Source organism: Gasterosteus aculeatus, chromosome 2 (genome assembly GCF_964276395.1).
Source record: "Gasterosteus aculeatus chromosome 2, fGasAcu3.hap1.1, whole genome shotgun sequence".
Classification (NCBI taxonomy): Eukaryota; Metazoa; Chordata; class Actinopteri; order Perciformes; family Gasterosteidae; genus Gasterosteus; species Gasterosteus aculeatus.
In genome coordinates this window covers 11,651,988-11,662,910 of record NC_135689.1, presented here as the reverse complement: position 1 = coordinate 11,662,910, position 10,923 = coordinate 11,651,988, and the positions used below count along the sequence as shown (strand labels likewise).

Here is a 10,923-nt window from a genome sequence, read left to right as displayed (position 1 = left end):
CGGGAAGAAACTGTTCGTGTGGCGGGAGGTCGTAGTCCTGATGGACCTCAGCCTCCTGCCAGATGGAAGGGGCACAAACAGTTTTTGTCCGGGGTGGGAGGGGTCGGCCGCGATCTTTTTAGCTTGCTTCAGAGACCTGGAAGCGAACAAGTCCTGCAGGGACGGCAGATTGCAGCCGATCACCCTCTCTGCAGAGCGGATGACCCGCTGAAGCCTGCCCTTGTCCTTGGCTGTGGCTGCAGCGTACCAGACGGTGATGGAGGAGCCGAGGATGGACTCGATGATGGCCGTGTAGAAGTGGACCATCATCGTCTTTGGCAGGTTGAGTTTCTTCAGCTGCCTCAGGAAGAACAACCTCTGATGAGCCTTCTTGGTGATGGAGCTGATGTTCAGCTCCCACTTGAGGTCCTGGGTGATGATGGAGCCCAGGAAACGGAAGGAATCCACAATAGTGACGGGGGAGTCATACAGGGTGATGGGGGAGGGTGGGGCTCTGTTCCGCCGGAAATCTGTCTCGCAGACAGTCCCATGACTGTCTCACGACTGTCCTACGACAGTCCCATGACTGTCTCACGACTGTCCTTCGTCCCATGGCTGTCTCGGACTGTTCCACCGACTGCCTCACACACTGTCCCACCAACTTTCTTACGTCTGTAAGACTGTCTCACCGACCGTCTTAGACTTCTCACGACTGTCTCGCAGAAAGTCCCACGACAGTCCCACGACAGTCCCACGACAGTCTCACGACTGTTCCACGACAGTCCCACGACTGTCTCACGACTGTCTCACGACAGTCCCACGACTGTCTCACGACAGTCCTACGACAGTCTCACGACTGTTCCACGACAGTCCCACGACAGTCTCACGACTGTTCCACGACTGTTCCACGACTGTCTCACGACTGTCCTACGACAGTCCCATGACTGTCTCACGACAGTCCCACGACAGTCTCACGACTGTTCCATGACTGTCCCACGACAGTCCCACGACAGTCCCACGACTGTTCCACGACTGCTCCACGACTCTTCCACGACTGTTCCACGACAGTCCCACGACAGTCTCACGACTGTTCCACGACAGTCTCACGACTGTTCCACGACATACCCATGACTGTCCCACCAACTGTCTTACGGACTGTTCCACGACTGTCTCAGGCTTTGTCAGGCATTGGATGTATACTGTTGTTTTGCCTAAAGATGTTGTTGAAGGCTTGGCCCACGCGGCTGAAGAACTTGCAGATACCGCTTCTCTGCCCCACGTGATTTATGATGATGGAGACGATGCAATCTTCAACTTCCTCGTCCCCCAATATCAAGCAGAGCAGCAAATCTGCTCTACCGCCCTTCATCTTGTACAGCTCATTGTACATCTTCTTGTGCAAGTTCTTGAAGGATTTTAGTTTGAGGTCAAAGTCCACATACTTGACTTTGGACAAAATCTTTTCAACCAGACGCTGAATGATGACCTCGAGTTGCCTGGTGCAACTTTCAATATTGAAGTTCTCCGCTAACCCCCAAACTAGGTCCTCTATGACCGGCTCAACACAACGTTTTTTTCTTTCCTGCCCTGTGTTGTCCTGTGAAGGTTCTACAGGAGAATTTGGAAGAACGTCGATCTGGTGGTCGACCAGCAACTGTGGTGAAGAAAACTCTTTGAACGGAACATTTGAACTTTGTGACTTTGTGACCTCAACTTTACTCGTAGTTGAAATTATCTCTTTAGTCGGTCCAATATTTTCAACCATCCTGAGAACCTGACAGTTATATAAATTCAACAAGTTCATGAAGATATATACTTTTTCAAAAATCTCTTCATCCATCAGTTCATTCTTGATAACACCCTGGTGTGTCATCTGAATTCTTTTGAAAAGGTCATCCTTCAGACGTGTTGCGATTGCAGAGATTTCCAAAACATTGTTGTGATTTTGTTCGTTGTTAGCCCACTTCACCAGGTCTGACACAAAGGGTTGTATATCACCCATCAATATGGGGGAGTATTCTTCGTCCTTCAGGAATTTTTTCTGAATTTGATCAAGTATGTGATTTAGCAATTTTTCAACGAAGCACCCGATATAAATTTTCCCGAGAGTGGCACGTTGAAACATATCTGTCCCGCACATATCAAATACTTTTTCACTAACGTCCCATGGAATCTGTGAACTGATTAAGCCGGAGTAACGTATTTTTGACGTGTCATGCAGGAAAGGATCCATTGTCTCGTTCACTTTCCTCAGAATTGATGATTGAACTCTTTCTGACGTGACATTGTCCGGAGCCTTTGATTCCTCAACACCATCTTGGTCGACAGGCACCAGCTTTTTGGTCAAAGTAATTTTCTGTCTTTGTACTCGAAATATGGACGGCTTTTTCATCATTGGAGTAAATTCCCACAACATTATTAAGGCATGACTAACCATTAACTTGAGTTGTTCAAGGGGAATGACGTGCTCTAGGTGAAAAGTACGTTTCTTGATTTTGTCAAATCTTCTGGCATTTCCTAAGGCCTCTCTAAGTATCATGTCACTCAAGGATTTTGAGCTTGCACACTCGACTTTGTCTTTAATTTGCATAATATGTTTGAAACTTTGAGTCAATATCTCATCTAGAAATTGACTTTCAGTGTATGTCTTCAAAGTGCGAGTGCTCACTAAACAGTTTAGGCATGCTTTGGATAACGCTGTTATTATATCCATAAGCAGTTCTGCCAACATAACTTCAATGGCGACATCTGGGATGCATTTCTCCAGGTTGTTCCACTGATTCTCTCCCAACCTGTAGAAAAAGCTCTCGATCATTGGGAATATGCTGAAGCGTACGTCATGTATATCTTCCGATATAGGGAGGATCATACAGCAGCGTATGAGCAAATCCATGGCTGCTTCCAATGCCTTCAAATTCAAAATGATCTGATCTATAACTAGTCTCACACATCAAAGGAAAGACGCGTCACCGATTACGTGTGTGGTGCCATAGCAACGGTTGCTAGGTGACGGCTGAGCGACTGACAGCTGATATCCTGTCTGAGCGATTATCGTCGTTTCTAAAATACTTCTCGGCGGTGAAAGACTGTGCGATGTGGACATCGCTATTGAAGCTTTGTAGTCCCCGGTCGCCGGTGATTGACTATGTGCATGTTCACACGGACAGGAGCAGAACTATTCAGCGACTAACGCACAGAGGTCCATGCGGAAATACACAGCGGCTGACTTGATGACGTCACCACAGTAGGCGGTCCTTCTTTACGCGCGCACACGGAAACAAATAAAGGGGCAGCAGCGGGTAAACGGTTTGCGGACATCTACATTATTTCCCATACATTTTGCATTCATTCTACCAACACAACTTGGAGTGACATAAGGAACTTTATCTATTAACGTTGCATTGTTACCATTTATTGCTCAATAAAACAAGTGTACTAATACTGCAGGGACAAAGTCTGAGCTGAATACATATATAATAACAATGTGGGGGTAGCATTGAGCAGAGAACACACACACGTGCAGTTATCGTAACCTGCGACAAACGTTCCTCATCATACTTTTATTCGGGTTAAGATTAAGGTGAGCTGGGAAATATTGCGAATAATCCCGTTGCTGTAATAGACGACGTCTTTCAGTGTGGAAGACTAGCTGCTTGTTCTTCCCAGTGAGCACAAGACGTAATTTTAACGTTGAAATATGGTTGAAATTGGGTTGAAATGAGGTCTGAACGTCTAAGACCTCGTTTCAACGTCTTTTCAACCGGGATGAAACATCAACGTGCCAGAAAACGTCAATTTGTTGATAAATGTGTCATGTTGTAACGTAAGGTTGAAAGATAGACGATATTAACGTTAATATTTTCATAATAATCTGTAACGCGCATGCACGTGCATGCACGAGTTCTTAGACTCCTGCAGAGCTCCGACCGGGTGAAGCACGAGGCGAAGTTACGGCAGCAGAGCGACATGAACGGGCTGATAGAACCACAACTACCGGCTCCAATACTCTGTAAGTACGCGAGTGTTTGAATGAAGCACACCTGGAACTATAACCGGGTGTTTTACTTCTGCTGCCCACCCGATACGGGAAAAACGGTCCTTTTTGTTAAGCTTAGCGGTAGCGGTAAGTAGCACTTATTTTCTCATTTGGTAATTTCCTAATTTATGTGATCATTGTGGCCTTGATTGCGTATGCCAGTGCAGCTTTCTTTGGTTAAAAAAATGTAACCGCGCCCCCTTTTACATTGTTTATTTTGAGCTGTTAAAAATGTGTGATATGTCAGTTCTGCCCTTTTCAACTTAGAAATGTGTATATTTCTGTGGCGCTTTAGTAATGGGCACTGAGTAATGAGAAATATTTAAGAGTGGTGTCAGTTTTTATTTGTGAGAATCAAGGTGTTAAAGATAAATGGTTATTCTTGGTATCCTCTGTATTCTTTTGGGTCTAGAGAAACTTTATAATGAAAAACATTTAAGAATTTACTGTAAAAAATATAGTGTGCTTTCCTGTATATTATTAAGCAGCCGTCTTATTTTTTATCAACTACAATACATCGGTGGGAAAACATTTCTCATGATATCGGTCATATTGAATAACTATCCAAGTATCCAAGTCCATGAGCCCAAAACTCCTTTCTTAAAAACAATTAACCTTTTCTGCTTCTGGTAGTTGAAACAAAGCCACATATTACAATGTAACCCTTGATCTAAATGTGACTTGCATATTGTATTAGGAGACATGTGTGATAAATTGCTGCATTTGTATTGATGTCATATTTACAGTATGAGCCGAGCAGAATTGTCTGAAAAGTCAAATGTTCCTCCTCAGAAAATGTATTTATTGAGTCAAGGAAAGTTAGAACAGCAATATTTCCTTATAGGACAACTGTTTCCTGAATAAATAGCCCTTTTTATTTGCAAATGAACGTGTTGTGGTTAAAGAAGTTAATATCTGTTGTAACATCTGCTGTAAATGTATGCTAAGGATTCACAGCTGCTTGCAATGTTGTCATTCCTCCCCAAGATGGCAGTAGTTGTTTTTTTTAAACAGCCGTTGCTTTTACTTTGGCTTCTCGTTTAATGGGGGTTTTAGGTTGCTGCAGTATCCAATTCCTGCAGCATAAAAAAAAGCGAGTATATTTCATGAGGAAAAGCGTGCTGAGCTGTAATGATTCAGCTCTCACAATGTTCCCATTGAGTCTCCATGGTAAAAGACCATAAAAATGTTGTTTTACTACAGTTAGCACATCTAGAAAAGGGCTGATTCGGATGAATCAAACCCCTCTATTAACCATAAAGTGCTGCGGTTCATATGCCGCAGTATCTCTGTCTAATTGATGTCTCAGAGATTTTATGCTTTGGATATTAGGTATATAACCAGGAAAACATAACTGCAGTCAACTCAGCAAACAGTTGAGTTTTAGTTCATCGATGACACTTACGGAATTAAACATAAAAGCGGAATAAAAGCTATTTCAATCCGGAGAGACTTCTTGAAATTTTAACAATGCTTTATTATAACAGGCATAAATACTTATATTGCAAAGTTGTTTGGGGCTTGGACTCCATCCTGCCGCAGGGGCCAGGATGCCGAGATGAGGCATATCCCCCCTTTGGGAGTCCAGACACTGGTGGTGGTGGTAGAGCCTAAGTAGCTCCAATCTCCTGATATGCCAGGTTCTGCTGTAGATTGGAGGTGTCATTGACATTTATCGCCAAAATATGTCATACATACAAGGAATGTGACTTGGCGGTTGGTGCGTGACAGTAGACAGTATGAAAATAGACAAACTAGCAGTGCACGCGTAATAAAATAAAATGCTAATGTTAACTAACCCATAGCATTAGCATTTTATTATATGGGTTAGTTTAAAATAAAAGAATAAAGTTAGATTTAAAAATATGAATTTTAAAAGAAAGTGACCAGAGGAATGTCAGAGTCAGTCAGTGGATGACCGGGCTCTGTTGATGAGCCCGACTGCCGAAGGGAAGAAACTGTTCGTGTGGCGGGAGGTCTTAGCCCTGAAGGGACCTCAGCCTCCTTCCAGATGGAAGGGGCACAAACAGGTTTTGTCTGGGGTGAGAGGGGTCGGCTACGATCTTTTGGGCTTCTGTGGCAGTATGCAGTGATTGGTCCTAATAACTTTCAGCTGGGTCTGGATCACAGCCAATCGCTGCATGACAATGCGGTACAAAGGCGGCCTCAGAGCACCTGTCTGCATTTCATTAGCCAGGCGTCTTTCACGCGGCGCTGTGTGGTGACAGAAGCTCACTGGTGTGGCTGCATACTACTCTCCACCTGATGCACTCAATGTCCGCCGCTGGTAATTCTCATGGTAGCGTCGATCCCTCCGACCCACGCTGATTGGCTGAAGCGGCCTGACCGGGCATGGATCACTGAGCATCAGCTCTACACCCGCTAACCTGCCAGAGACCAATGCTTTGCTTAAATTAACCCTGTTTCTTTGCCTTTTGTTAAATTAACCCTGTTTGGGTTTGCCTTGTTTTGGCCTCCTAACTAGGTCAAGAAATATTTTAACTGTGTCCGAGAGACAGGCCTTACTTATTTGTTTGGATCCTTTGTTATTTGTCTGTGTAGCTGAGAGTTTGTCCTTCAGCAGAGACGGGATGATGGTGTTGAAGGCAGAGCTGAAGTCCACAAACCGGATCCTGGCGTAGGTTCCTGGGGAGTCCAGAGGCTGGAGGATGTAGTTGAGGGCCATGTTGACAGCATCGTCCACAGACCTGTTGATTCTGTAGGCGAACTGCAGGGGGTCCAGGAGGGGGTCAGTGAGGGTCTTCAGGTGGGACAGGACTAGCCGTTCAAAAGACTTCATGACTACAGAGGTCAGGGAGGTGGGCCTGTAGTCATTGAGTCCTGTGATCCTGGGCTGCTTGGGAACAGGGATGATGGTGGAGGCCTTGAAGCAGGCTGGTACGTGGGGGAGGGGAAGGTGATACAGAGGCGTGAGCCCCTGATGGGCTGGGGGACGGAGGGGTGGGTGTGACGGCCCCAGGGCCACTGCCAGGGTATTTGTGGGTGTGTCTGTCTGTGTGTGTGTTACCGGGTAAACTTCCTGGTGGAGTGGAGCTGAGGCCATAAGGCAGATTCGACGCAGCTGTCCGCTGTCTCTTGAGTGCATTAAAACCTGCCCTTTCTGATTGTTTGGGGTTGACTGCTTGGGGTTCTCCTGGTCCCCAGCACAATAGTGTTTCCCTTTGCTGTGTTTTGTTTGTTTAATCAGTTTGGTGAATAAACATCTTTGGCTGGTTCTCCCTGGAGCGTGATTTCCTCTTATTTGTTGTGGCCTTTGAGCCGGACCATAACGTGGGGGACTGGGGCAGGTTGGTGGAGCTGTGGGGGATGGGATCAGGACATTGTCTATTGAATCTGCAGTAGATCTCATTCAGCTCGTTTGTAAGACTGTCTCACCGACCGTCTTACAGGCTTCAGGAATCAGGAAATATTTATTAGCCAAAATATGTCAAACATACAAGGAATTTGTCTTGGCGGTTAGTGCGCGACAGTAGACAGACAAGACAACAGTGCACAAGTAATAAAGTAGAATGAAATGCTAGTGCAATGGGTTAGTAGAATAAGGCTAAGGCTATGGGTTAGTATAAAACAAGGGAATAAAGTTAAAAAAAATTTAAATATTAAAAAGTTAAAGAAAAATATTAAGCATAAAGTGCACTAACAAACAAGTAACAGACAAGTGACAAGTGACAAAGTGATGAATTGCAGTTAAAGTGGCATGTGCAGTATGAGGGGGAGTGACCGGTGGAGTGTTATGGTCAGGCAGTGGGGGATCGGGCTCTGTTGATGAGCCCGACTGCCGACGGGAAGAAACTGTTCGTGTGGCGGGAGGTCGTAGTCCTGATGGACCTCAGCCTCCTGCCAGATGGAAGGGGCACAAACAGTTTTTGTCCGGGGTGGGAGGGGTCGGCCGCGATCTTTTTAGCTTGCTTCAGAGACCTGGAAGCGAACAAGTCCTGCAGGGACGGCAGATTGCAGCCGATCACCCTCTCTGCAGAGCGGATGACCCGCTGAAGCCTGCCCTTGTCCTTGGCTGTGGCTGCAGCGTACCAGACGGTGATGGAGGAGCCGAGGATGGACTCGATGATGGCCGTGTAGAAGTGGACCATCATCGTCTTTGGCAGGTTGAGTTTCTTCAGCTGCCTCAGGAAGAACAACCTCTGATGAGCCTTCTTGGTGATGGAGCTGATGTTCAGCTCCCACTTGAGGTCCTGGGTGATGATGGAGCCCAGGAAACGGAAGGAATCCACAATAGTGACGGGGGAGTCACACAGGGTGATGGGGGAGGGTGGGGCTCTGTTCCGCCGGAAATCTGTCTCGCAGACAGTCCCATGACTGTCTCACGACTGTCCTACGACAGTCCCATGACTGTCTCACGACTGTCCTTCGTCCCATGGCTGTCTCGGACTGTTCCACCGACTGCCTCACACACTGTCCCACCAACTTTCTTACGTCTGTAAGACTGTCTCACCGACCGTCTTAGACTTCTCACGACTGTCTCGCAGAAAGTCCCACGACAGTCCCACGACAGTCTCATGACTGTTCCACAACTGTCTCGCAGAAAGTCCCACGACAGTCCCACGACAGTCTCATGACTGTTCCACGACTGTCTCACGACTGTCTCACGACTGTTCCACGACAGTCCCACGACAGTCTCACGACTGTTCCACGACTGTTCCACGACTGTCTCACGACTGTCCCACGACTGTCTCACGACTGTCTCACGACTGTCCTACGACAGTCCCATGACTGTCCCACGACAGTCCCACGACGGTCTCACGACTGTCCTACGACAGTCCCATGACTGTCCCACGACAGTCTCACGACTGTCCTACGACAGTCCCATGACTGTCTCACGACAGTCCCATGACTGTCTCACGACTGTCCTTCGTCCCATGGCTGTCTCGGACTGTTCCACCGACTGCCTCACACACTGTCCCACCAACTTTCTTACGTCTGTAAGACTGTCTCACCGACCGTCTTAGACTTCTCACGACTGTCTCGCAGAAAGTCCCACGACAGTCCCACGACAGTCCCACGACAGTCTCACGACTGTTCCACGACTGTTCCACGACTGTCTCACGACTGTCTCACGACTGTCCTACGACAGTCCCATGACTGTCTCACGACTGTCTCACGACTGTCTCACGACTGTCTCACGACTGTCCTACGACAGTCTCACGACAGTCTCACGACTGTTCCACGACAGTCCCACGACAGTCTCACGACTGTTCCACGACTGTCTCACGACTGTCCCACGACTGTCCCACGACTGTCTCACGACTGTCTCACGACAGTCCCACGACAGTCTCACGACTGTCCTACGACAGTCTCACGACTGTTCCACGACAGTCCCATGACTGTCCCACCAACTGTCTTACAGACTGTTCCACGACTGTCTCAGGCTTTGTCAGGCATTGGATGTATACTGTTGTTTTGCCTAAAGATGTTGTTGAAGGCTTGGCCCACGCGGCTGAAGAACTTGCAGATACCGCTTCTCTGCCCCACGTGATTTATGATGATGGAGACGATGCAATCTTCAACTTCCTCGTCCCCCAATATCAAGCAGAGCAGCAAATCTGCTCTACCGCCCTTCATCTTGTACAGCTCATTGTACATCTCCTTGTGCAAGTTCTTGAAGGATTTTAGTTTGAGGTCAAAGTCCACATACTTGACTTTGGACAATATCTTTTCAACCAGACGCTGAATGATGACCTCGAGTTGCCTGGTGCAACTTTCAATATTGAAGTTCTCCGCTAACCCCCAAACTAGGTCCTCTATGACCGGCTCAACACAACGTTTTTTTCTTTCCTGCCCTGTGTTGTCCTGTGAAGGTTCTACAGGAGAATTTGGAAGAACGTCGATCTGGTGGTCGACCAGCAACTGTGGTGAAGAAAACTCTTTGAACGGAACATTTGAACTTTGTGACTTTGTGACCTCAACTTTACTCGTAGTTGAAATTATCTCTTTAGTCGGTCCAATATTTTCAACCATCCTGAGAACCTGACAGTTATATAAATTCAACAAGTTCATGAAGATATATACTTTTTCAAAAATCTCTTCATCCATCAGTTCATTCTTGATAACACCCTGGTGTGTCATCTGAATTCTTTTGAAAAGGTCATCCTTCAGACGTGTTGCGATTGCAGAGATTTCCAAAACATTGTTGTGATTTTGTTCGTTGTTAGCCCACTTCACCAGGTCTGACACAAAGGGTTGTATATCACCCATCAATATGGGGGAGTATTCTTCGTCCTTCAGGAATTTTTTCTGAATTTGATCAAGTATGTGATTTAGCAATTTTTCAACGAAGCACCCGATATAAATTTTCCCGAGAGTGGCACGTTGAAACATATCTGTCCCGCACATATCAAATACTTTTTCACTAACGTCCCAAGGAATCTGTGAACTGATTAAGCCGGAGTAACGTATTTTTGACGTGTCATGCAGGAAAGGATCCATTGTCTCGTTCACTTCCCTCAGAATTGATGATTGAACTCTTTCTGACGTGACATTGTCCGGAGCCTTTGATTCCTCAACACCATCTTGGTCGACAGGCACCAGCTTTTTGGTCAAAGTCATTTTCTGTCTTTGTACTCGAAATATGGACGGCTTTTTCATCATTGGAGTAAATTCCCACAACATTATTAAGGCATGACTAACCATTAACTTGAGTTGTTCAAGGGGAATGACGTGCTCTAGGTGAAAAGTACGTTTCTTGATTTTGTAAAATCTTCTGGCATTTCCTAAAGCCTCTCTAAGTATCATGTCACTCAAGGATTTTGAGCTTGCACACTCGACTTTGTCTTTAATTTGCATAATATGTTTGAAACTTTGAGTCAATATCTCATCTAGAAATTGACTTTCAGTGTATGTCTTCAAAGTGCGAGTGCTCACTAAACAGTTTA

At 46.1% G+C, this 10,923-nt stretch overlaps 1 long non-coding RNA gene across 1 annotated transcript; it reads left to right on the top strand.

Annotated features, from left to right (window-relative positions):
• Window positions 1-6,385: 6,385 nt before the first annotated feature.
• Window positions 6,386-7,052, top strand: LOC144388989 (uncharacterized). Its single transcript, XR_013453290.1, has 2 exons — window positions 6,386-6,500; window positions 7,008-7,052. It is a non-coding gene; the product is annotated as an uncharacterized LOC144388989 (long non-coding RNA).
• Window positions 7,053-10,923: the final 3,871 nt, after the last annotated feature.